Source organism: Phyllobates terribilis, unplaced genomic scaffold, assembly GCF_046119375.1.
Source record: "Phyllobates terribilis strain yellow unplaced genomic scaffold, ASM4611937v1 Scaffold_7__3_contigs__length_470593459, whole genome shotgun sequence".
In the NCBI taxonomy this organism is placed as follows: Eukaryota; Metazoa; Chordata; class Amphibia; order Anura; family Dendrobatidae; genus Phyllobates; species Phyllobates terribilis.
The window spans coordinates 335,250,229-335,278,010 of record NW_027362767.1 but is presented as its reverse complement, the minus strand read 5'-3'; positions in this window follow the sequence as shown (position 1 = coordinate 335,278,010).

Below are 27,782 nucleotides of genomic sequence, written 5' to 3'. Positions count from 1 at the left end.
CGAACACCCGTATGTTCGCCAAACTGTTCGTCGAACTGTTCGTCGAACACCTTCGAACACCATTAAAACCAATGGCAGGCAAACAAAAACACATAGAAACATTTAGAAAACACATAGAAAACACTTCAAAGATGTCCAAAAGCTGACAAACTTCTCAGAAGACACAACTAACACATGGAAAAGTGACAAGTACATATAGTCATGCGAAAAGAAAAGAGGTGGAGGTATAAAAGGAGGGGGAGACACAGATATAGGCATGTCATGCCCTTCTAAAATCAAGAAAGGCTGGAGTAAAAATCTAAAATCAGCCTACCAACACCCAGACGTCGTGACAAGAAAATTAAAAAAAGAAATATCTTTAGGTAGAATGGCGGTTCCATTCAGAACACTTTCCTTACAAGACGTAGTGGTATCCCCGTTGTGAGTTGTGCCAAAAACGGAACCCAATACATTCGGACTAATCCACCATTTGTCATATCCAAGGGGCAGGTCCGTAAACGACAACATCGACGCGGAACAAAGTACAGTAGTATATACTGTACATGCTTTGACAAGGCAATCAGGTGGATCAAGAAGTTAGGAAGGGTCATCCTAATGGCCAAAACAGACATTGATGCGATGTTCCGGTTACTTACTACCTGTGCCTCCGAATAGTGTCCACCTATTGGGCTGCTTCTGGGAAGGAGCATACTATATAGTAAACTAAATAGGCAGAAAAAGAGCGTGTATATATGCAGTGATCACCAAAATAATAAACAAAAGAAAAATATATATAAATGAATAATAATAAATATCCTGGATATAAAGTGCATCAACTCATTTTATTGAAGTACAATCAGACACAGGTAAAGAACATACCAAATTTAAAACACCATTAAAAAAGTGGAATGAGCCACTATATAAGGAACCAGCTACCAAAAAACCTTTCCCATAATTTTAAAGAGTATAATGCAGAAAGTGCACATGATGAAATCAAGAAGCGCACAAATTATATAGAGTATCTGTAGTGGTCAATAATTGCACAAGCCCTATATTGCACACAACTTGGTATATAGCATACTATGTTTGCATACTTAAATACCAAGCAAATAGTATGCTGCACATATGTAGGATATAATAGATGATTATTCAATAAGCCAAAAGTATACACAAAATGTGTTTAAAATGATCACCAATTGCGCAAGCCCTCTATTATAGATATCCAAGACGAGAAGTGATACATAGCACACTGTTTATAAGACAAGATTTCTAGCTTTCTCCCCACATGATATGATATACAACTATATATAGTTGGAGGAGTCGGGATACAAACAATAAATGTTACAATAAACCAACAGTGTGTCTGAGGGTTAATATCTGCAAGCAATTAGTACGTCACCATAACTATAGAGGCAGAGAAAATAACTCCCCGCATAGTATGGCAATCTGGACCCGCAACATGACCCTAAATAGATATACTTAAATCAGCATGCGCTCTGGAAGGTGAAGCTGGGACCTCAGTGCCCTACGCGTGTCGCCACACAAGGTGGCTTCATCAGGGGCATGTATGATCCTATACCATGTGTCAGTATATATAAAGCCTGAACAATCAATAAATTATTTACCTAAGGGACAGCTGTTATCCCGGGAGACGCCGGAGCCCCAGACACCGCGGAGCGGAAGTATGTATGTTTGAACCGGAAGTGGTCATATCGGCATAAACAGAGCGGATGCTGCCAGCGTGATGGGCGTCCTGAGTTGTCAGGGAGACCATGTACACAAATCATGCGTTGGCGCATGCGCTGCTTCATCAAAGACGTCTATAGTGTTATTTACAGGGGGAGTGCTGTCCCAATCAAATGGAGAAAATAAGAGACTCTTCACCTAAACCTGATCATAGGAGCAAAAGTGCTGAGTTTGATCAAAGTAGGGCACCTGAAAGTACGCATAGTTTGTCAAATCCCCATGGGTAGTAAATTAATATTTGTCTAATCAATAAGGCGGGAATACATACAATAGTCAGATCCCCATAGATATTAGTCATTCTATAGTATTCTCGAGGCGCAAGATGTTTGCACCTCAATTAATAACTTGCGTAAGCACCATTATGCATCTTGATTATATCTTTAAAATGCTCCTTATGAGATAAGGAGATAATTACCCAAAATATCAAAAAAAAAAAAAAAAAAAAAAAAAAACTTTAGCGGATAGATATATTCTATTATCCAATTATCCAATGGGGTCAGCAAGTAACCATTCCGTATACATCAAATGTAGCATGACCATTATTGACCACCACAGATGGAGAAGCCTAGAGAGCGGGAGAGAGGGACAAACAATAGGCAAAAACATGATGTAAATAGATATATGTAAATAACCCAAATGTCCCAAATTTCCCAGATTTTCTACCAAAAAATTGGCTTCAGCATATGGATATTTTTCTATTACTCAACACGAACTGTCAAAGACTACTATACATCAAGTGCAGTATAACTGTTATTGGCCACCACAGATGAAAAAGCCTGATGACATTCAGGAGGAATAGGCACAGACTACATGTGCATGGATAATCTGCAAAAATAGCCAAAACGTCCTCTTGGGTACACAGCAGTTGTATCCATATTGTAAGTTCCATAAGAGTACATTGCCATGATGATCACAGGTTAAACACATGTAAGTCCTGTCCGTCCCTCCAATTTCGCCAAAGCCATAGGAACGGCTGGGTCCTAAACATGCCATTGTTACTGGCCAGATCAGGATTCCAAACCACCGTCCAATATTGATGATAAATAAAATAAGGAAGAAGAAGATAGAAGTTGTTGTAAAGTTCGGTTCTCAGATGTCTCCTCACATTTCTCCTCATGCCCGCTCTCTCAAAAGCTCCGATGAGATAATGGATATCACAGGCAGTAAGTGTCCTCCCTTCCATCATCAAGAGGCCCAATAGACGTATACCGAAAGTGTATTCAAAGAGTCCAAAAAAGCTTGGGCCATGTTCAAATTGCCTCAAAGGGGAGAGTGTCACAAATAAAGCCAGATTTCGAATACAGTAAAACCGGTGTAGCAAACGTCCTATATGGGAAAGAGAAAGAAAGAGGAGTGAGGATATAGACATAACAAACTCACAACTGTTTGTAAAAGCCGGTAAATAGAAGTTCTCCATTTAGACCTCCAGGTATCAAGCTCTGTAACTCAAAAATCCATTTGGATTCGCATCTTAAAAGGGCATTGGTACAATCACCCCCCTTAATATTAGTTTTTTTCTGCTCCAGGCCCAGTACCTGGAGTCCAGACGGTCGGCCATTATGGACTTCCAGAAAATGTGTCGCCACAGATGTTATTGTTTTATTTTTGTCACGATCCCTCCTGGCCGTGGAGATGTTGGAAATATGTTGTTGAACTCTCTTCCTAAGTTCTTGTGATGTTTGTCCGACATATATCTTTGGACAGCTACAGATCAAGGCGTATACCAAATTTCGTGATCGACAATTGAAGTAGGTTTTTGATCTGATCTGATAAGGAAAGATAGAAAGTGTTATACCATTTTGCGCAACTGTATATTGGCAGATGTTGCATCCCCCACATGGGTAGGTCCCAACAATTCTGCTACCTCTATCCAATCTGGTAGAGGGTCGCGTGTAATGGCTCTGACATAGTTTATCCTTCAGGTTCCTTGCTCTACGGGCTATTAGGCTAGGGGTCGTTGAAATATGTGTAATCAGTTTTGGGTCACTCATAAGAATGCCCCAATTTTTTTGTGAGCACATTCCGTATATCGGACCATTGATTATTAAAAGTGGTGATAAGGCTCAAAGGTCTGACCGGTCTTGCCCCTCGTGTCTGCAATAAATCATTGTGATTCCTACCTCTTGCATCTTGAAATGCACTCGAGATAACTCGTCGTGGGTAGCCTCTTTTAAGAAAGCGTTGTGAAAGATCCTTGGATTGTTCTTTGAAATCATTCATAGTGGTGCAGTTCCTGCGGACCCGGAGAAACTGTCCCTTCGGGATCCCGTTCCGTAGGTGCAGTGGGTGGAAGCTTGAATAGTGCAGCAGATTGTTTGTAGCTGTGGCTTTTCTAAAGAGAGTGGTGCAAATCCGATTACCCCTCTTAATCAACTTCAAATCCAGATAATCTATCTCTATATAAGAGAAGTTTGACGTTAATCTGATGTTAAATGCGTTACTGTTCAAATCGCTGATAAAAGCCTCACATTCCATTTGGGTGCCTGACCACAACAAAAACACATCGTCGATATATCTTAGCCATGTAAGGACCTTGTTGTTGAAGGACTCATGTGCATATACCACTGTATCCTCCCACCATCCCAGATATAAATTTGCATAAGCGGGCGCACACCTCGCCCCCATTGCAGTTCCAGCCACCTGCCGATAAAATTTTCTGTCGAAGACAAAGTAATTTTTGTCTAAGACAAAATGTAAAAGGTCCAGGACGAAAGAGTCATGTTTACGATCACCCGTGGAACGTTGATCCAAAAAATACATGACTGCTTTAATACCAAGCTCATGTGCGATACTGGTATAAAGGGATTCTACATCCAGTGTAACCATGATGGTATTATCGGGGATGACCAGTTGATTGAGGAGTTGGATAAAATGGGAGGAGTCCCTAACATAAGATTTCAGGGATGAAGCCAAAGGCTGTAGGAAATGGTCTAGGTATATGCACGGGCGTTCAAAAAGACCGCCGATACCCGACACAATGGGTCTGCCTGGAGGTTCGATCAGGGATTTGTGCACCTTGGGTAATAAGTACAAGGTAGGCACTACAGGGTATGGGGTGGTAAGAAAATCAATCTCTTTTTTATTTAGAATGTTGTTATGCCCCGCTCTCTTAATCAGGGAATCCAATTTGTCCTTAAAGAACGAGGTCGGGTCTGATGGTAGTACATGATAACAAGATCTATTAGATAATTGTCGGTTGGCCTCTTTGATATAAAGTGTATTGGGCCATAATACGATGTTACCACCCTTGTCAGCTTCCCGAATCAGGAACTCCTTATTAGATATCAATTTAGTGAGTGCCTGTCTCTCTGCCCTACTCAAATTGTTGCTACTGTGTGGGTCATTCTTTAGATTTCGAATGTCCCTACACATATTATCAAAAAAGATTTGCACCACTGGGAACATGGAGAAGGGTGGTGTAGCCTGTGAGGGAAGTCTACCTGTAAATCTTTGACGTGGTTGAGACTCCTCATTTTCCTGCAGCAAATCTAAGAGGTCCTGGAAAGTCTGTCTGTCCTCCGATGGTAGAGTGTCAATAAGAGAGGGCTGATGATACAAAAGTTTGAAAGTCATTTGTCGGCAAAACAAATATGCATCTTTTACTAACTCAAACTTATTCAGGATATTCATGGGAGAAAAAGACAGACCCCTTGTTAAAACTAATCTCTCAACTTCAGAAAGTATGTAAGTAGACAGATTGATAATTTGGAGATTACCGTCCGAATTTTCGATGGGGCCATTTGTATTTGGGTCTAACGTCTCCTGTTGCGGGTTTCCCGCTTGTAAGATGGGGACCAGACTCTGTACCCCCTGTTCCTCTTTCCTTTGACCACCGATGTGGTCTCTTGTTCTCCGACGGCCCCTTCTGTGTCGCTTGGGCCTGAAGATAAAAAATCACTAGAGGAGGATTCACATCGTGTGTTCACATCCATTGGGGGTCTAGTCTCCACTGTACCCCGTCGTCTGTTACCCCTATGGCCCCATTTGAAGATCCTTCCGTTATCAAAGTCCAATTTATCTCTGTGAAACTTATGTTTCTTTTTATTTATAATGTCTCTTTCAAACTGGTCAATAGACACCCTAAGACGCTCCTTGAAGGGTGCCACCAATGTATCATTATCAAAGTCCTTCAGCTGGTTTTCACATGCCCTGATGTCATCTTTGAGCTTAGTGAGTAGCACCTGATCATGCTCAATCAGCATATCAATTAAGATGGTAGAGCACTTTAAAAGACCTATCTCCCAAGTTTGTTGAAAGGTATCATTGACTTCCCAAGCAGGGAAAATCTGTACCCGGAGGCCCCGGGGCACTAGCCCCAGCTTTTTATACTCCTCTAAACTTCTCACATTCCACCAAACTTTAGTTAGAGATTTGTGTAAATTCATTAAGTCTTTTGTTAGTGACTGAAAATCCGATTTACCAGTCACTCCCTCAGCTCCCTGCCGTACATCAGTTTCAAAGACCCCTAATGCCCGATTACTCCAGGCTGTTTCCCTAGCTGAAAGATCCATAATAAATATCGGCTAACACTGGATGTGCCAACACTCCAGAAAATTGGACTCAAAGTGGCTCAAGAGAGAGCCACCGCCACAAAATATACAAGAGCAACAAGAAAGGGGGGGGGAGGGCACCATCCGATAATAGGGATCCACCTGCCACACGCAAAAAAATAACATAAACTAAATAGGCAGAAAAAGAGCGTGTATATATGCAGTGATCACCAAAATAATAAACAAAAGAAAAATATATATAAATGAATAATAATAAATATCCTGGATATAAAGTGCATCAACTCATTTTATTGAAGTACAATCAGACACAGGTAAAGAACATACCAAATTTAAAACACCATTAAAAAAGTGGAATGAGCCACTATATAAGGAACCAGCTACCAAAAAACCTTTCCCATAATTTTAAAGAGTATAATGCAGAAAGTGCACATGATGAAATCAAGAAGCGCACAAATTATATAGAGTATCTGTAGTGGTCAATAATTGCACAAGCCCTATATTGCACACAACTTGGTATATAGCATACTATGTTTGCATACTTAAATACCAAGCAAATAGTATGCTGCACATATGTAGGATATAATAGATGATTATTCAATAAGCCAAAAGTATACACAAAATGTGTTTAAAATGATCACCAATTGCGCAAGCCCTCTATTATAGATATCCAAGACGAGAAGTGATACATAGCACACTGTTTATAAGACAAGATTTCTAGCTTTCTCCCCACATGATATGATATACAACTATATATAGTTGGAGGAGTCGGGATACAAACAATAAATGTTACAATAAACCAACAGTGTGTCTGAGGGTTAATATCTGCAAGCAATTAGTACGTCACCATAACTATAGAGGCAGAGAAAATAACTCCCCGCATAGTATGGCAATCTGGACCCGCAACATGACCCTAAATAGATATACTTAAATCAGCATGCGCTCTGGAAGGTGAAGCTGGGACCTCAGTGCCCTACGCGTGTCGCCACACAAGGTGGCTTCATCAGGGGCATGTATGATCCTATACCATGTGTCAGTATATATAAAGCCTGAACAATCAATAAATTATTTACCTAAGGGACAGCTGTTATCCCGGGAGACGCCGGAGCCCCAGACACCGCGGAGCGGAAGTATGTATGTTTGAACCGGAAGTGGTCATATCGGCATAAACAGAGCGGATGCTGCCAGCGTGATGGGCGTCCTGAGTTGTCAGGGAGACCATGTACACAAATCATGCGTTGGCGCATGCGCTGCTTCATCAAAGACGTCTATAGTGTTATTTACAGGGGGAGTGCTGTCCCAATCAAATGGAGAAAATAAGAGACTCTTCACCTAAACCTGATCATAGGAGCAAAAGTGCTGAGTTTGATCAAAGTAGGGCACCTGAAAGTACGCATAGTTTGTCAAATCCCCATGGGTAGTAAATTAATATTTGTCTAATCAATAAGGCGGGAATACATACAATAGTCAGATCCCCATAGATATTAGTCATTCTATAGTATTCTCGAGGCGCAAGATGTTTGCACCTCAATTAATAACTTGCGTAAGCACCATTATGCATCTTGATTATATCTTTAAAATGCTCCTTATGAGATAAGGAGATAATTACCCAAAATATCAAAAAAAAAAAAAAAAAAAAAAAGGGATAACAGCTGTCCCTTAGGTAAATAATTTATTGATTGTTCAGGCTTTATATATACTGACACATGGTATAGGATCATACATGCCCCTGATGAAGCCACCTTGTGTGGCGACACGCGTAGGGCACTGAGGTCCCAGCTTCACCTTCCAGAGCGCATGCTGATTTAAGTATATCTATTTAGGGTCATGTTGCGGGTCCAGATTGCCATACTATGCGGGGAGTTATTTTCTCTGCCTCTATAGTTATGGTGACGTACTAATTGCTTGCAGATATTAACCCTCAGACACACTGTTGGTTTATTGTAACATTTATTGTTTGTATCCCGACTCCTCCAACTATATATAGTTGTATATCATATCATGTGGGGAGAAAGCTAGAAATCTTGTCTTATAAACAGTGTGCTATGTATCACTTCTCGTCTTGGATATCTATAATAGAGGGCTTGCGCAATTGGTGATCATTTTAAACACATTTTGTGTATACTTTTGGCTTATTGAATAATCATCTATTATATCCTACATATGTGCAGCATACTATTTGCTTGGTATTTAAGTATGCAAACATAGTATGCTATATACCAAGTTGTGTGCAATATAGGGCTTGTGCAATTATTGACCACTACAGATACTCTATATAATTTGTGCGCTTCTTGATTTCATCATGTGCACTTTCTGCATTATACTCTTTAAAATTATGGGAAAGGTTTTTTGGTAGCTGGTTCCTTATATAGTGGCTCATTCCACTTTTTTAATGGTGTTTTAAATTTGGTATGTTCTTTACCTGTGTCTGATTGTACTTCAATAAAATGAGTTGATGCACTTTATATCCAGGATATTTATTATTATTCATTTATATATATTTTTCTTTTGTTTATTATTTTGGTGATCACTGCATATATACACGCTCTTTTTCTGCCTATTTAGTTTATGTTATTTTTTTGCGTGTGGCAGGTGGATCCCTATTATCGGATGGTGCCCTCCCCCCCCCTTTCTTGTTGCTCTTGTATATTTTGTGGCGGTGGCTCTCTCTTGAGCCACTTTGAGTCCAATTTTCTGGAGTGTTGGCACATCCAGTGTTAGCCGATATTTATTATGGATCTTTCAGCTAGGGAAACAGCCTGGAGTAATCGGGCATTAGGGGTCTTTGAAACTGATGTACGGCAGGGAGCTGAGGGAGTGACTGGTAAATCGGATTTTCAGTCACTAACAAAAGACTTAATGAATTTACACAAATCTCTAACTAAAGTTTGGTGGAATGTGAGAAGTTTAGAGGAGTATAAAAAGCTGGGGCTAGTGCCCCGGGGCCTCCGGGTACAGATTTTCCCTGCTTGGGAAGTCAATGATACCTTTCAACAAACTTGGGAGATAGGTCTTTTAAAGTGCTCTACCATCTTAATTGATATGCTGATTGAGCATGATCAGGTGCTACTCACTAAGCTCAAAGATGACATCAGGGCATGTGAAAACCAGCTGAAGGACTTTGATAATGATACATTGGTGGCACCCTTCAAGGAGCGTCTTAGGGTGTCTATTGACCAGTTTGAAAGAGACATTATAAATAAAAAGAAACATAAGTTTCACAGAGATAAATTGGACTTTGATAACGGAAGGATCTTCAAATGGGGCCATAGGGGTAACAGACGACGGGGTACAGTGGAGACTAGACCCCCAATGGATGTGAACACACGATGTGAATCCTCCTCTAGTGATTTTTTATCTTCAGGCCCAAGCGACACAGAAGGGGCCGTCGGAGAACAAGAGACCACATCGGTGGTCAAAGGAAAGAGGAACAGGGGGTACAGAGTCTGGTCCCCATCTTACAAGCGGGAAACCCGCAACAGGAGACGTTAGACCCAAATACAAATGGCCCCATCGAAAATTCGGACGGTAATCTCCAAATTATCAATCTGTCTACTTACATACTTTCTGAAGTTGAGAGATTAGTTTTAACAAGGGGTCTGTCTTTTTCTCCCATGAATATCCTGAATAAGTTTGAGTTAGTAAAAGATGTATATTTGTTTTGCCGACAAATGACTTTCAAACTTTTGTATCATCAGCCCTCTCTTATTGACACTCTACCATCGGAGGACAGACAGACTTTCCAGGACCTCTTAGATTTGCTGCAGGAAAATGAGGAGTCTCAACCACGTCAAAGATTTACAGGTAGACTTCCCTCACAGGCTACACCACCCTTCTCCATGTTCCCAGTGGTGCAAATCTTTTTTGATAATATGTGTAGGGACATTCGAAATCTAAAGAATGACCCACACAGTAGCAACAATTTGAGTAGGGCAGAGAGACAGGCACTCACTAAATTGATATCTAATAAGGAGTTCCTGATTCGGGAAGCTGACAAGGGTGGTAACATCGTATTATGGCCCAATACACTTTATATCAAAGAGGCCAACCGACAATTATCTAATAGATCTTGTTATCATGTACTACCATCAGACCCGACCTCGTTCTTTAAGGACAAATTGGATTCCCTGATTAAGAGAGCGGGGCATAACAACATTCTAAATAAAAAAGAGATTGATTTTCTTACCACCCCATACCCTGTAGTGCCTACCTTGTACTTATTACCCAAGGTGCACAAATCCCTGATCGAACCTCCAGGCAGACCCATTGTGTCGGGTATCGGCGGTCTTTTTGAACGCCCGTGCATATACCTAGACCATTTCCTACAGCCTTTGGCTTCATCCCTGAAATCTTATGTTAGGGACTCCTCCCATTTTATCCAACTCCTCAATCAACTGGTCATCCCCGATAATACCATCATGGTTACACTGGATGTAGAATCCCTTTATACCAGTATCGCACATGAGCTTGGTATTAAAGCAGTCATGTATTTTTTGGATCAACGTTCCACGGGTGATCGTAAACATGACTCTTTCGTCCTGGACCTTTTACATTTTGTCTTAGACAAAAATTACTTTGTCTTCGACAGAAAATTTTATCGGCAGGTGGCTGGAACTGCAATGGGGGCGAGGTGTGCGCCCGCTTATGCAAATTTATATCTGGGATGGTGGGAGGATACAGTGGTATATGCACATGAGTCCTTCAACAACAAGGTCCTTACATGGCTAAGATATATCGACGATGTGTTTTTGTTGTGGTCAGGCACCCAAATGGAATGTGAGGCTTTTATCAGCGATTTGAACAGTAACGCATTTAACATCAGATTAACGTCAAACTTCTCTTATATAGAGATAGATTATCTGGATTTGAAGTTGATTAAGAGGGGTAATCGGATTTGCACCACTCTCTTTAGAAAAGCCACAGCTACAAACAATCTGCTGCACTATTCAAGCTTCCACCCACTGCACCTACGGAACGGGATCCCGAAGGGACAGTTTCTCCGGGTCCGCAGGAACTGCACCACTATGAATGATTTCAAAGAACAATCCAAGGATCTTTCACAACGCTTTCTTAAAAGAGGCTACCCACGACGAGTTATCTCGAGTGCATTTCAAGATGCAAGAGGTAGGAATCACAATGATTTATTGCAGACACGAGGGGCAAGACCGGTCAGACCTTTGAGCCTTATCACCACTTTTAATAATCAATGGTCCGATATACGGAATGTGCTCACAAAAAATTGGGGCATTCTTATGAGTGACCCAAAACTGATTACACATATTTCAACGACCCCTAGCCTAATAGCCCGTAGAGCAAGGAACCTGAAGGATAAACTATGTCAGAGCCATTACACGCGACCCTCTACCAGATTGGATAGAGGTAGCAGAATTGTTGGGACCTACCCATGTGGGGGATGCAACATCTGCCAATATACAGTTGCGCAAAATGGTATAACACTTTCTATCTTTCCTTATCAGATCAGATCAAAAACCTACTTCAATTGTCGATCACGAAATTTGGTATACGCCTTGATCTGTAGCTGTCCAAAGATATATGTCGGACAAACATCACAAGAACTTAGGAAGAGAGTTCAACAACATATTTCCAACATCTCCACGGCCAGGAGGGATCGTGACAAAAATAAAACAATAACATCTGTGGCGACACATTTTCTGGAAGTCCATAATGGCCGACCGTCTGGACTCCAGGTACTGGGCCTGGAGCAGATAAAAACTAATATTAGGGGGGGTGATTGTACCAATGCCCTTTTAAGATGCGAATCCAAATGGATTTTTGAGTTACAGAGCTTGATACCTGGAGGTCTAAATGGAGAACTTCTATTTACCGGCTTTTACAAACAGTTGTGAGTTTGTTATGTCTATATCCTCACTCCTCTTTCTTTCTCTTTCCCATATAGGACGTTTGCTACACCGGTTTTACTGTATTCGAAATCTGGCTTTATTTGTGACACTCTCCCCTTTGAGGCAATTTGAACATGGCCCAAGCTTTTTTGGACTCTTTGAATACACTTTCGGTATACGTCTATTGGGCCTCTTGATGATGGAAGGGAGGACACTTACTGCCTGTGATATCCATTATCTCATCGGAGCTTTTGAGAGAGCGGGCATGAGGAGAAATGTGAGGAGACATCTGAGAACCGAACTTTACAACAACTTCTATCTTCTTCTTCCTTATTTTATTTATCATCAATATTGGACGGTGGTTTGGAATCCTGATCTGGCCAGTAACAATGGCATGTTTAGGACCCAGCCGTTCCTATGGCTTTGGCGAAATTGGAGGGACGGACAGGACTTACATGTGTTTAACCTGTGATCATCATGGCAATGTACTCTTATGGAACTTACAATATGGATACAACTGCTGTGTACCCAAGAGGACGTTTTGGCTATTTTTGCAGATTATCCATGCACATGTAGTCTGTGCCTATTCCTCCTGAATGTCATCAGGCTTTTTCATCTGTGGTGGCCAATAACAGTTATACTGCACTTGATGTATAGTAGTCTTTGACAGTTCGTGTTGAGTAATAGAAAAATATCCATATGCTGAAGCCAATTTTTTGGTAGAAAATCTGGGAAATTTGGGACATTTGGGTTATTTACATATATCTATTTACATCATGTTTTTGCCTATTGTTTGTCCCTCTCTCCCGCTCTCTAGGCTTCTCCATCTGTGGTGGTCAATAATGGTCATGCTACATTTGATGTATACGGAATGGTTACTTGCTGACCCCATTGGATAATTGGATAATAGAATATATCTATCCGCTAAAGTTTTTTTTTTTTTTTTTTTTTTTTTTGATATTTTGGGTAATTATCTCCTTATCTCATAAGGAGCATTTTAAAGATATAATCAAGATGCATAATGGTGCTTACGCAAGTTATTAATTGAGGTGCAAACATCTTGCGCCTCGAGAATACTATAGAATGACTAATATCTATGGGGATCTGACTATTGTATGTATTCCCGCCTTATTGATTAGACAAATATTAATTTACTACCCATGGGGATTTGACAAACTATGCGTACTTTCAGGTGCCCTACTTTGATCAAACTCAGCACTTTTGCTCCTATGATCAGGTTTAGGTGAAGAGTCTCTTATTTTCTCCATTTGATTGGGACAGCACTCCCCCTGTAAATAACACTATAGACGTCTTTGATGAAGCAGCGCATGCGCCAACGCATGATTTGTGTACATGGTCTCCCTGACAACTCAGGACGCCCATCACGCTGGCAGCATCCGCTCTGTTTATGCCGATATGACCACTTCCGGTTCAAACATACATACTTCCGCTCCGCGGTGTCTGGGGCTCCGGCGTCTCCCGGGATAACAGCTGTCCCTTAGGTAAATAATTTATTGATTGTTCAGGCTTTATATATACTGACACATGGTATAGGATCATACATGCCCCTGATGAAGCCACCTTGTGTGGCGACACGCGTAGGGCACTGAGGTCCCAGCTTCACCTTCCAGAGCGCATGCTGATTTAAGTATATCTATTTAGGGTCATGTTGCGGGTCCAGATTGCCATACTATGCGGGGAGTTATTTTCTCTGCCTCTATAGTTATGGTGACGTACTAATTGCTTGCAGATATTAACCCTCAGACACACTGTTGGTTTATTGTAACATTTATTGTTTGTATCCCGACTCCTCCAACTATATATAGTTGTATATCATATCATGTGGGGAGAAAGCTAGAAATCTTGTCTTATAAACAGTGTGCTATGTATCACTTCTCGTCTTGGATATCTATAATAGAGGGCTTGCGCAATTGGTGATCATTTTAAACACATTTTGTGTATACTTTTGGCTTATTGAATAATCATCTATTATATCCTACATATGTGCAGCATACTATTTGCTTGGTATTTAAGTATGCAAACATAGTATGCTATATACCAAGTTGTGTGCAATATAGGGCTTGTGCAATTATTGACCACTACAGATACTCTATATAATTTGTGCGCTTCTTGATTTCATCATGTGCACTTTCTGCATTATACTCTTTAAAATTATGGGAAAGGTTTTTTGGTAGCTGGTTCCTTATATAGTGGCTCATTCCACTTTTTTAATGGTGTTTTAAATTTGGTATGTTCTTTACCTGTGTCTGATTGTACTTCAATAAAATGAGTTGATGCACTTTATATCCAGGATATTTATTATTATTCATTTATATATATTTTTCTTTTGTTTATTATTTTGGTGATCACTGCATATATACACGCTCTTTTTCTGCCTATTTAGTTTATGTTATTTTTTTGCGTGTGGCAGGTGGATCCCTATTATCGGATGGTGCCCTCCCCCCCCCTTTCTTGTTGAGCATACTATATAGATCGCTGTTTGCCCATGGGGTCCTCCAGATCCGGCTCACTGAGGCGTTTAGTTGCTTCCTCAAATGGGTTGTAATAGACGTTTCTAAGGGGGCACATATTATCCATTACTTCGACAACTTCTTATGCCTGGGCCCAAAAGATTCGCCACAGTGTGAATACATGCGGTAGTCCACCTGTGAGAAGGAGAGAGCTGGAGGGAGAGCGGACACCACAGAGCTGAGGGGTTAGATGGAGAACGGAAAAAGGAAAGAGGGCGAGGGAGGTAAGGGAGTACAGTGGAAGGCCGACCTGAGCTCCCCCACGTTCCTGCTGGGCGGGGAACAGCCCTAGGAAGAAAAGCCGCTTGCGCATCCCTTTGAGGTTACGGACGCGAACGGGCAGAGGGACTACGCTGGAGTGCGAAGCCGACACGGCCAGTCCGTTCCTGCCCGTGCGACCTCCGTGTCGCCGTTTTTGTGCCAGAGCCGCGGTGGACCCTGACGGCCAGCCCCCCTCTCCCAATACTAGTGCCTGTCCGCTGGTGGGTCGAGCCCCCCCGCAGTGGGGGGGGAGTAACATCTGCAGAAGAAAGACCATCTTCCAGCCAAACAAAGATGTCTACTTCTTTTCGTGGACAATGTGATACGATCCCTTTCTTACAGACTCGCCCATCGCTACAAATTCCAGATGAGGCACAAAAACAGCAGGTGCTTCAATGGATATCAAGTGCTTCTTCAAGTGGGCTCTCCTCCACCTCAACTTCAACATCACAAATACTCCAGTCCTCAGAGGTGTCACCCCAATCGCACTTGCTTCCTCACAGCTCCCAAGTCTCCAGCTGCCCGTCTGAGTATGGGGTAACACAGATGGTTGAGTCTGCACAGCTGTTTACTCATACTATAGCCTGGGAAATGGAGGTCTGCTCCAGAGCTTCTGTTAATCCAGACGAGGAAATGATCTGCACTGATGCCGAGAATCTTTGAGTCGGATCCAGGACCAGATGAAGAAGGTTCTGAACATAATGTAGACCCTCATACCCAAACTGTAACTTCTGTTGGTGGAGACAATGATGAAGACGATGATGAGACTCAAATACCTGATGGGAGCGACAACTTGACTTTTCGGTCAGGGCAGGAAGAGGTTGGCTCTGAGGACGACGGGTGTGAGAACACACATGGCGATGATGATGAGGTTGGAGATCCCACTTACTGTCAACCCACAGTCAGCCAGTTGATGAGGTCAGCAGAGGAAGTGGAGGAGGATGTGACTAGCCCAGGGGATGGGGATGACTCAGTACCCGGGCCTTTGCATGGCCTTTGGGATGTCGCGGTGGTCGGCTCCCGGGCCCGTACCCTAGGGACACTCTTTAAAAGGGTGGATAATTGTTAATTTTATAAGAGTTCGTGACGCCACCAGTGGTATCTAGGGAGAAGCACCAGCGCTGCAGCAGACCACTGAGGCCGGTGATAAGGCAGCTCGATGGTATAGCTCCCCACAGGTGGAGCTAGGCCTCAGAAAAGCGTATGCAGGGGGAATGCAGGACATTCGAGACCCAGCTGGGACAGAGCAAGAACGGGAACAGACACGGTAGTCACTCCAGTATCTTTTACTGGTGGAAATTCAGGCACATCCCGGAGCACTGTAGGTTGAAGGGTGCATATCAGGATCCTCCCCAATGAGCGGGTGTAGGGCCTCCTGTTTCTTGCCTCTGAGTAGTAAGTTTCTGACCTGCCTGGAGCTAGACCTAACTTCGTCTCTGTCCTGCGCTGGCTGACCTTGTGGTAGTGCATTGTCTTGGAGTTCACGCTCCCAGTATGCAGGGCCTAAGCGTCTCCTCGCTCTGTTACGTATCAGCACCTTAGCGATCCTGGGACTTGTTGATCTCCAGGGATTCGGGTTATGCCTTACTGGGTCATAGAGATCCCGGTAATCTCGGATCCGGTGTCCGGTAAATGCTTCGGGGTGAGCTGGTTAAGCTCCTCTGCCCCCTATGTACTAACTCTCCACTCGCCTTCAGCCTACTCGGGCCCTCACCATGCTATACACACTAATGGCAGCTTGCCGCACTTCATCGATTTTATGGCGCCGGCACACCTTAAGCTCTAACTGGGCTCCCTGAATCTAGCTAGCAGGAGCCTCGTGCTCCACTGCTGAACTATTAACTGAGTTCTCTAGATTAGATTGAGCTCTCTTAGGCTTATCTACTGCAGGAACTCTTCAGAGGAACTGAACTACCTAGCTCCACCTTCCCTATTTATATCCCTAACGGGCTCCCTCTGCTGGTCTGAGGTGGAAGGTGGAGATGTGTGAATGTTTATGGGGGCCTCTTGTGGAGGATTCCATCAATGCACTCTTCTAGGATCTGTGATACCAAGCGCAGCTGGGTGTCACAGATGCTATTGACGATGAGGTTAGGTTGCGCCTTCCTGGACAGAGACGGAGTACTGGAAGCACGTCAACAACTGCATACTCAACCACAACTCTGCCTCTGACCACAAGTCATAATGGCTCTTCAGGTCGCATGGGCTCTAAGCCTTGCATAGCCTGGGCATTTTTTCAAATTGATAAGGATGACTCAACTCGTGTTATCTGTAATATTTGTCACCCAAAGCTAAGTAGAGGCCAAAAAATCCATAGTTTGAGTACTTCATGCATGAACCGTCACATGGATATGAAGCATAAGTTGCAGTGGGAAGCTCATTGTGCTACAATGCAGACTAGCGGGCCGGGTCAACCACCGTCTGCCCTATCTTGTGCATCCGCGGCCTCTTCATCCTCTGTGACTGGGGGGACAGCAGTCACACATGTTTTTGGACGCAGACATGCCACCTCTTTACCCGCAAAAGCCAGTGTGATTGGCAGGTCATCATTTCATTTGGAAGTGGAAACACCAGTTGGTGTTGAGAGCTCTCCGACATCGAGAACACCACCTTTGGATCAAGGCAACCTAACTTTTCCGCCTGCATCTTCCTCACAGACCGGCAGCTTGCCGGGGACACCTTACTCAACCCTGTCTAAGCACAACAGCCAGCCAGCCCTCGGTCCCTCAGATGTGGACAAGTAAAAGACCATTTCCTCCTAGCCATTAGTGTTGAGCCACCCCCGTAGTGTTCGAGTTCGGTTCGGTTCGTCGAACACCCGTGTGTTCGCCGAACTGTTCGTCGAACTGTTCGTCGAACACCTTCGAACACCGTTAAAACCAATGGCAGGCAAACAAAAACACATAGAAACACATAGAAAACACCTTCAAAGGTGTCCAAAAGCTGACAAACTGCTCAGAAGACACAACTAACACATGGAAAAGTGTCAAGTACATATAGTCATGCGAAAAGAAAAGAGGTGGAGGAGTAAAAGGAGGGGGAGACACAGATATAGGCATGTCATGCCCTTCTAAAATCCAAAAAGTGAGAAGCCGAGACGGCCAGTCCGCTCCTGCCCGTGCCACCTCCGTGTCGCCGGGTTTGTGCCAGAGCCGCGGTGAACCCTGACGGCCAGCCCCCCTCTCCCAATACTGGTGCCTGTCCGCTGGTGGGTCGAGAGAGCCCCCCTGTGGTGGAGGCAGCTCTAAGCTTTTTAATTTAAATTGTCCCTCTAATTTGAATGAATACACTTTAAATCCATTTACAAGGATCTATTGGAGGGCAAGTCTCATGCCAGCAGCCGCGTAATTCCAGCTCCAGTAGCGTCCACTAAAGCTGCTGCAGTTAAAAAGCTTTTATAAGGATCGAGCTCGGCTGTCCACCGCAAGGCATCCTAGTGCCAGTCCCAGCCCCTATGCCTTGGGGTGCCTCCTGATGCTCTTCACTAAGTATCCCGTGGTCCCGATGCATTTCCTTTGAAAAAATTAAGTGTCCAAACTACAGGTGGTGTAGCTTGCTTAACAGCCGGGATAATCCGCTGACTAGCAGACACTGCTACTAGGCACAAAGTATTTCCTGGGCTAGATGCAGTTAAAAATTTGTAAGTAGATACTCTCGTTGGATGCTGAGAAAGCATTCCATAGAGTCTCCTGGCACGCCATATATGATTCTCTTAAAAAGCTTGGGGTAGGGGTCTAGGGGACCCTTTTATAGCCAAAATCACGGCCCTGTATCACAATACGTCACCTAGGCTGAAGATAAATGGAACTGTAGCACCGAGGGCTCGGTTGCTACAGACGTATTGCACCTCACCCAGAGGTGTGATATCTCACTCTCAGATAAGGATGGAGTGTGGATCAGGACCCGACACCTGCATGCATTACACCACATTGCCGTGGGGCAGGGCGACCAATATGCCCCTGAGATGGGCACGACAGTCCCTGTCCCTGGCTGGAGTGGGGGGAGGGAACACTGAGGAAGGGGAACCCTGCAGTGCAGGAGCAGGGAGGAAGCAGTTCCTGGGTGCATTGAGAAGGGAGTATAAAAGGTGGGCACCATCTTAGTTCAGTGCAGAGAAGTCTGAGCAGAAGTGGCAGGGAGCAGGGGCTCTGCATGAGCTTTGCTCCGGAGGCGGGCCTAGTAACAGAGGCCCAGGCCTGCAAGAGGGAGAAGGAAGGAAGAGGAGCGGAGAAGGCTCCAGGAACGAGGAATGAAGGGATCCCAGGGGTGCGGACGGGCGAGTCGCCACCGCACGCCCGAATCCACCTGCGTGGAGGGGTCAGGCCAAAGGGGGAGACCGGTCCCCGAACTAGTGGAGGCAGGAAACGACCCTCAGCTAGAAACCGGAGGCTCTGACATTTTATGTGGCGCAGCCCCTTGCTCCACCCGCTAGGAAGGCACCACATAGGGTCAGGGAAACTGGCGCCAAGTTTACCAAGAGGAGGCCCGAGGCAGCCGGACAGAAGTGTTGGTAAGAAAGGCCAGACAAAGGACACACAAAGGGGGTCCTGTGAAGCGCTCCAAAGTTATCTGGGAGTTGTCTGAGCCCCTCACCTGGTGAGCACAGTACGACGTGGGCAGCCGTTACCTGCAGACGTGGTCTGGATAATAAGAACTGTGAGTAAAGGCCCTGAACTGCATCACTGACTCCGTGTCGTTACTGCTGCTGCCCTGCACCATCACCCCCATCCTCCGCATACACTGCCCTGAGGCTATACTCCTCCCGTGGGGAGTTATGCTACGCTCTGCTGCACCCACAACACCAGCGTTAGCGGTCTGCCCTGTAGCGGCGGTTCACTCTGACCGCAATCCACGGGTGGCGTAGTCGGACATTTAAACATCAAAACCACATAAATAGTTCCGCCACTGGTTTGACCGCCCTGAGCCACGGAACCGGATCGCCGCCACGAAGACTACAACCACCAGCATCCACCAAAAAGGGTCCGGCTCCGGGTGTCCCAAGGCCCAGGGGGTGCGTCAGAACATTTTCATCACCTTTCACAATCACCAATGGGACAAGGCAGGGATGTCCTCTGTCCCCTCTCTTATACATCCTAGTGACGGAGCACCTGCTCTCATCAATTCGCCATAACCCCAATATTAGGTGGATTGAGGTGGGAGGCACCGAGTACAAGTGCTCTCTATTTGCTGATGATGTCCTAGTATATATCACTCAATCACATATATCCATCCCTGCTGTTATGGCTGAAATAGATCACTTTGTTACATGGTAAAATTTTAAAATCAATGCAGCGAAGTCTGAGGCCCTCGATGTCTCCCTCCCTAAATCCATATAGGATTCCATCCAGTCCAACTTTCCCTTTGCCTGGCCCTCACAGGGTATCAAATACTTAGGAATTCCTATTCATAGAGACCTCTCCCATCTATGTTATCTTAATTTTGGGCCCTTTATTGAACAATTCCATACAGACCACGGTTGGCAAGTTAGAACTGTAAGATTCACTACGTGAACCACTGGTGTTTTGTGGAAAAGCACATGTACACCGCGTTCCAAATTATTATGCAAAAAGTGTTTAGGAGTGATAAGGGAAGAATTTGTTTGTTTGTCAGTTAAACTCATTGATGGTGATGTGTGTCAGGGCTCTTTATATCACTGTAAGCAATTGCAGACACCTGTGCTAATTAGTTTGGCAGGTGTGTCCAATGAAAGGCAAGACTACTTAAGAAGGCTCTCTCACATTATTAAGCAGCCTACATTTTCTGCCAAAATGGGAAAGAAAAAGGATGTGTCGGCTGCTGAGAAGCAACAAATTGTGGAGTGTTTAGGTCAAGGCATGACTACAATCAACATTGTGCGATGATCAGGATGAAGTGTCTTGGCAATCAAGAAGTATGTAGCTGATTCACAGTACACACGTGTGCGTGCTGATAAGGGCAAATTGAGGACTCTTTCCTACAGGCAATTACGTCAGGTTGAAACAGCAGCGGCAAAAAAGCCTTGTCATAGCAGCAGACAAGTTTTTGAAGCTGCTTGTGCCTCCAACGTCCCCCGAACAACAAGATGCAGGGTCCTTCAGAGGTTTGCAGCTGTGCATATGCCATCCTGTCGACCTCCTCTATCCACTTCACACAAGCAGAAACGGCTCCAGTGGGCCAAACATTACATGAAGACTGATTTCAAAACTGTTTTGTTCACGGATGAGTGCCGTGCAGCGCTCGATGGTCCAGATGGATGGAGTGGAGGATGGCTGGTTGATGGACACCCCATGCAAACACGGCTACAGCGCCAACAAGGAGGAGGTGGAGTAATGTTTTGGGCTGGAATCATGGGGAGAGAGATTGTCGGCCCCTTTAGGATCCCTGAAGGCGCTAAAGATGAACTCCATAATGTATGTGGATTTTCTCAAACAGCACTTCCTGCCATGGTTCAAGAAGAAGAACCGTGTATTTCACAGCAAGATCATTTTTCTGCATGATAATGCACCATCTCATGCTGCACATAAAACATCTGCATCTCTGGCTGATATGGGCATAAAAGGGGACAAACTTATGGTGTGACCCCCATGCTCCCCTGACCTCTACCCCATTCAGAACCTTTGGAGCATCATTAAAAGGAGTGTCTATGATGGCGGGAGGCAGTTCACATCTAAGCAACAGCTCTGGGAGGGTATTCTGTCCTCATGCAAAACAATTGAAGCAGAAACCATCCAAAACCTGACAAATTCAATGGACGAGAGAGTTCAGAAGCTCCTTTCGAACAAGGGGTCCTATGTGAAAATGTAACATCACCTAGAATAAAGTTTTGAGTTGAAAACTGTTTGATTTCAGTTTCTAACAACCTGCTAATGCTTATAATTTCAAAAATGACCATTTTTTTGGTCTTTATTAAAATGAAAAGGTTGATCGAAAAGTTTGGGGGATCTAAGAGTGTGGCAACCCAGTAGTCATGATTACTTCGAATTCTGACAATATGAGGGTCATGCTGCAGGTAGTGCAGCAAGAAGGCACTTATGTGTCTTGCGCATCTCGGAGCCCCAAAATTATTTTCCGGGCTAGATGCAGCTAAAAATTATTTTTAATTTTAAATCTGGTGAAGCTTATTATAGATGGCCTAATAGGATCAGTGCTGCACACTGCTACAAAGCCCAAATTATTTTCCAGTCAAGATACAGATAAACATGATTAGTAATTTGAAAGCTTAAAACGGTTGGTAGGGTGATTTTAACCAATCATCAAGCTTTTATTCTCCCCAGTATGACACAGGGGTAGAAAAGTCGTTTCGGATCCATGATTTGTTCATCTTTATGAACGTGAGTCTGTCTACATTATCAGTGGAGAGCCGCGTGCGCTTATCTGTCAGCACACCACCAGCAGCGCTGAACACACGTTCAAACAGAACGCTGGCTGCGGGGCATGACAAGATCTCCAAGGCGTAAGTGGCTAGCTCCGGCCATTTATCCAGATTGGAAGCCCAAAAAGAGCAAGGGTCCAGTGACACAGTCGTGGCTTCAATGTTTACTTGGAGATACTCCTGTACCATCGTCTCTAGGCGTTGACTATGTGTCAGACTTCTTGTCTCCTGTGGCCTTGCAAAGGATGGGCTAAAAAAGTGGTGAAATGATTCCGCAAAATTGATGTTACCAGCAGATACTGTGGTTCTGTTACGGTTTGAGTGCTGAACACTTGACGGTCCCACGGTTGGCAAGTTGGAACTGTGAGATTCACTACGTGCACCACTGGTATTTTGTGGAAAAGCACATGTAAGATTCTGCAACAGTCTCTGCTGATACTCCTGCATGCGTGCATCCCTTTCTATGGCAGGAATAATTTCTGCAAATTTACTTTTGTACCGGGGATCTAACAGTGTGGCAACCCAGTAGTCAGGATTATTTCTAATTCTCACAATTCGAGGGTCATGTTGCAGGTAGTGCAGCAAGAAGGCACTCATGTGTGTTGCGCATCCAGGAGCACCAAGTCCCTGTTGTGTTGGTGGCGAGGTAGCAATCATGCTTCCTTCCTCTGTCCTCTCCCCCCAACCTCGCACAACAGAAATGTGATCAAGGTCTCCCTCATCTGATGAGTCTTCCATCAGTTCGTCCTCCACTTCTTCCTGGGCTCCTGCACCTTCCTCACTAGTTTGGCTGCTACCATGCGCCCTGGTAAAATCATCTCCCCCACCCTCACATGCCTGCCGCCTTGGTACTGCCGACCGTCTGGACCTTGCAGATGTTAGCCCTTCCGCATACAACTCCTCCTCCTCTACTTCCTCCACCTCCTCTTGTGCCACCACCTGACTCCGAATTCTGTTTAACATGTGCTCCAGCATGTAAATCACCGGAATAGTCATGCTGATAATGGCATCGTCAGCACTAAACATCTTCGTCGCCATTTCAAAACTGTGCAGAAGGGTGCATAGGTCCCTGATCTGAGACCACTCCTCCAGCGTGATTTGCCCCACCTCTGAATCTCGTTGGCCCAGGCTATACGTCAGAACGTTATGCACCAGGGCTTGTCGGTGCTGCCACAGTCGCTGCAACATGTGCAGAGTTGAATTCCACCGGGTAGGCACATCGCATTTTAGCCGGTGAAGTGGCAGGCCCAACGACTTCTGGAGAGATGTAAGTCGCTGAGCTGCGGGATGCGAACGGCGGAAGTGAGCACATAGCGACCGTGCCCTCTGCAGAAGGCCATCTAGTCTGGGATAGTGGGCTAAAAATTGCTGGACAACCAGGTTCAACACGTGAGCCATACAAGGCACGTGTGTGACATTGCCCCGGCGAAGGGCCGCACCCAGGTTTGCAGCATTGTTGCACACGGCCTTCCCTGGTTTCAGGTCCAGTGGAGACAACCATTCATGAAATTGGTTCTCCAGAGCTGACCACAACTCCTCAGCTGTGTGACTCACATTTCCCAGACATTTCAATGTAAAAACCGCCTGATGACGTTGAGCCCTACTGCCAGCATAGTAAGGAGGTGTGCAGGATTCCTTCTGCGCAGTTAGAAAGCTTGTGGCATGACCAGACAGGCTTTGGGTGCAGGTGGAAGACCGAGAGGAGGTTGAGGAGGCAGAAGCAGTGGAGGAAAAATGACATAAAGAGGATTGACGCACAACTCGTGGGGACGGCAAGACTTGGACAGCAGCCCCTTGTCCTGCTGTCACCATAGTTACCCAGTGCCCAGTCAGCGACATGTAACGCCCCTGTCCATGCCTACTCGTCCAAGTGTCTGTGGTGAAATGCACCCTGTCACACACAGAGTTTCGCAAAGAAGCGGTGATGTTGTGTGCGACATGCTGGTGGAGCGCAGGCACACCTTTCTTTGAGAAGTAGTGCCGACTGGGCATCTGGTACTCTGGCACTGCGACGGACATAAGGTCTCGAAAATCCTCTGTGTCCACCAGGCGGAAAAGCAGCATTTCTGTAGCCAAGAGCTTGTAGATGGTGAAATTCAACCTCTTAGCTTTCTCATGGCTAGGAGGAAATGGTCTTTTACTTGTCCACATCTGAGGGACCGAGGGCTGGCTATTGTGCTTAGACGGGGTTGATAAGGGTGTCCCCGGCAAACTGCCGGTCTGTGAGGAAGATGCAGGCGGACATGTTAGGTTGCCTTGATCCAAAGGTGGTGCTATCGATGTCGGACAGCGCTCAAGACCAGCTGGTGTTACCACCTCCAAAGAAAATGATGACCTGCCAATCACGCTGGCTGTTGCGGGTAAAGAGGTGGCAGGTCTGCACCCCAAAACAGGTGTGACTGCTGTCCCCCCAGTCACAGAGGATGAAGAGGCCGCGGATGCACAAGATATGGCAGACGGTGGTTGGCCCGGCCGGCTAGACCGCATTGTAGCACACTGAGCTTCCCACTGCAACTTATGCTTCATGTCCATGTGCCGGTTCATGCATGAAATACTCAAACTATGTATTTTTTGGCCTCTACTTAGCTTTTGCTGACAAATGTTACAGATAACACGAGTTGGGTCATCTTTATCGATCTGAAAAAATGCCCAGGCTATGCAAGGCTTAGCACCCATGCGACCTGAAGAGCCACCACGACTTGTGGTGAGAGGCAGAGTTGTGTTTGAGGATGCAGTTGTTGACGTGCTTCCAGTACTACGTCTCTGTCCAGGAAGGCGCAACCTGATCTCGTCGTCACTAGCATCTTCCTCCACCTCCTCTGCTGACCTCATCTCTTGGCTGACTGTGGGTTGACAGTAAGTGGGATCTCCGACCTCATCATCATCACCCTGTGCGTTATCACACCCGTCGTCCTCAGAGCCAACCTGTTCCTGCCCTGACAAAAAACTAAAGTTGTCGCTCCAATCAGGTATTTGAGTCTTATCATCGTCTTCCTCATTGTCTCCACCAACAGGAGTTACAGTTTGGGAATGAGGGTCTACATTATGGTCAGAACCTTCTGCGTCTGGTCCTGGATCCGACTCATAAAGATTCTGGGCATCAGTGCAGATCATTTCCTCGTCTGGATTCACAGAAGCGCTGGAGTCGACCTCTGATTCCCAGGCTATAGTATGAGTAAACAGCTCTACAGACTCAACCATCTGTTCTACCTCATACTCAGACGGGCAGCTGGAGATTTGGGAGCTGTGAGGAAGCAAGTGCGATTTGGGTGACACCTTTGAGGACTGGAGTATTTGTGATGTTGAAGTTGATGTGGAGGAGAGCCCACTTAAAGGAGCACTTGATATCCGTTGAAGCACCTGCTGTTTTTGTGCCTCATCTGGAATTTGTAGCGATTGGCGTGGCCGTAAGAAAGGGATCTTATCACATTGTCCGCTAAAAGAAGTAGACATTTTAGTTTGGCTGGAAGATGGTCTTTCTTCTGCACCTACCCCACGGACACAACCTTTTTTCCCCTTCCCAACACGCCTATTCCCCTTTCCACCAGCAGCAGGCCTTTTTCCACTCATTTTGGTGGTTAACTAATTCACAACTCTGGAGTTGTTTGCACAAAAAAACAATGGATGGTAACCGAGCAGAGCTGAGTGGCCAAACTGTGGTATTAGGCCAAAACTATTGGCTGGGTTAGATGCAGAAAAAAATTATTTTTAATTTGCAACCTGATGGAGGTCAGTATAGATGGACTAATAGACCAAGTCCCACACACCGCTAGAAGCCCAAATATTTTTTCAGAGCTAGATGCAGAAAATTTTTTTATTCAATTTGCAACCTGATGGAGGTCAGTATAGATGGACTAATAGACCAAGTCGCACACACCGCTAGAAGCCCAAGTATTTTTTCAGAGCTAGATGCAGAAAAAAATTATATTCAATTTGCAACCTGCTGGAGGTCAGTATAGAAGGACTAATAGAACAAGTCCAACACACTGCTAGAAGCCCAAATATTTTTTCAGAGCTAAATGAAGAAAAAAATTATTTTTAATTTGCAACCTGATGAAGGTCAGTATAGATGGACTAATAGACCAAGTCCCACACACTGCTAGAAGCCCAAATATTTTTTCAGAGCTAGATGCAGAAAAAAATTATTTTTAATTTGCAACCTGATGGAGGTCAGTATAGATGGACTAATAGACCAAGTCCCACACACTGCTAGAAGCCCAAATATTTTTTCAGAGCTAGATGCAGAAAAAAATTATTTTTAATTTGCAACCTGATGGAGGTCAGTATAGATGGACTAATAGACCAAGTCCCACACACCGCTAGAAGCCCAAATATTTTTTCAGAGCTAGATGCAGAAAAAAATTATATTCAATTTGCAACCTGCTGGACGTCAGTATTGAAGGACTAATAGAACAAGTCCCACACACTGCTAGAAGCCCAAACATTTTTTCAGAGCTAAATGAAGAAAAAAATTATTTTTAATTTGCAACCTGATGGAGGTCAGTATAGATGGACTAATAGACCAAGTCCCACACACTGCTAGAAGCCCAAATATTTTTTCAGAGCTAAATGCTGAAAAAAATTATTTTTAATTTGCAACCTGATGGAGGTCAGTATAGATGGACTAATAGACCAAGTCCCACACACCGCTAGAAGCCCAAATATTTTTCAGAGCTAGATGCAGAAAATTTTTTTATTCAATTTGCAACCTGATGGAGGTCAGTATAGATGGACTAATAGACCAAGTCCCACACACTGCTAGAAGCCCAAATATTTTTTCAGAGCTTGATGCAGAAAAAAATTATTTTTAATTTGCAACCTGATGGAGGTCAGTATAGATGGACTAATAGAACAAGTCCCACACGCTGCTAGAAGCCCAAATATTTTTTCAGAGATAAATGAAGAAAAAAATTATTTTTAATTTGCAACCTGATGGAGGTCAGTATAGATGGACTAATAGACCAAGTCCCACACACTGCTAGAAGCCCAAATATTTTTTCAGAGCTAGATGCAGAAAAAAATTATATTCAGTTTGCAACCTGATGGAGGTCAGTATAGATGGACTAATAGAATGATGCTATGCCCAAAAGATTTTACTTCACTAGGTGCAGTAAAAAAATTGGTATTCTATACACAGGTGGTATATCTTGCAACACAGATAGGCTACTCCACTGACTAACACACTCTGCAATAGGCCAAAAAGGATTAGCTTTGCTAGATTCAGCCAAATGCTGTGAAAAAAACTTGCACAGCACTGGCACAGACCTGCCTGGCAAAAACTGATAGGAACTGATGTAACCTAGTCCTGAAAAGGACTCCAATTACAATTAGTCTTTACTCCCACAATCTATCTATTTAAGAGCACAGACCTGCCTGATAAAAGTCGTAGGAAATGCTGTAACCTAGTCCTTAAAAGGACTGCAATCACAACTATTCCCTACTCCCAAGCTATCTGTATATTTGTGCGAAAATTGGCTTGAAATTAACAAGGTATAGCGCACACAGCAACAGCGGTGCCGTCTAACACGCAGCTGCAGCAGTGAGA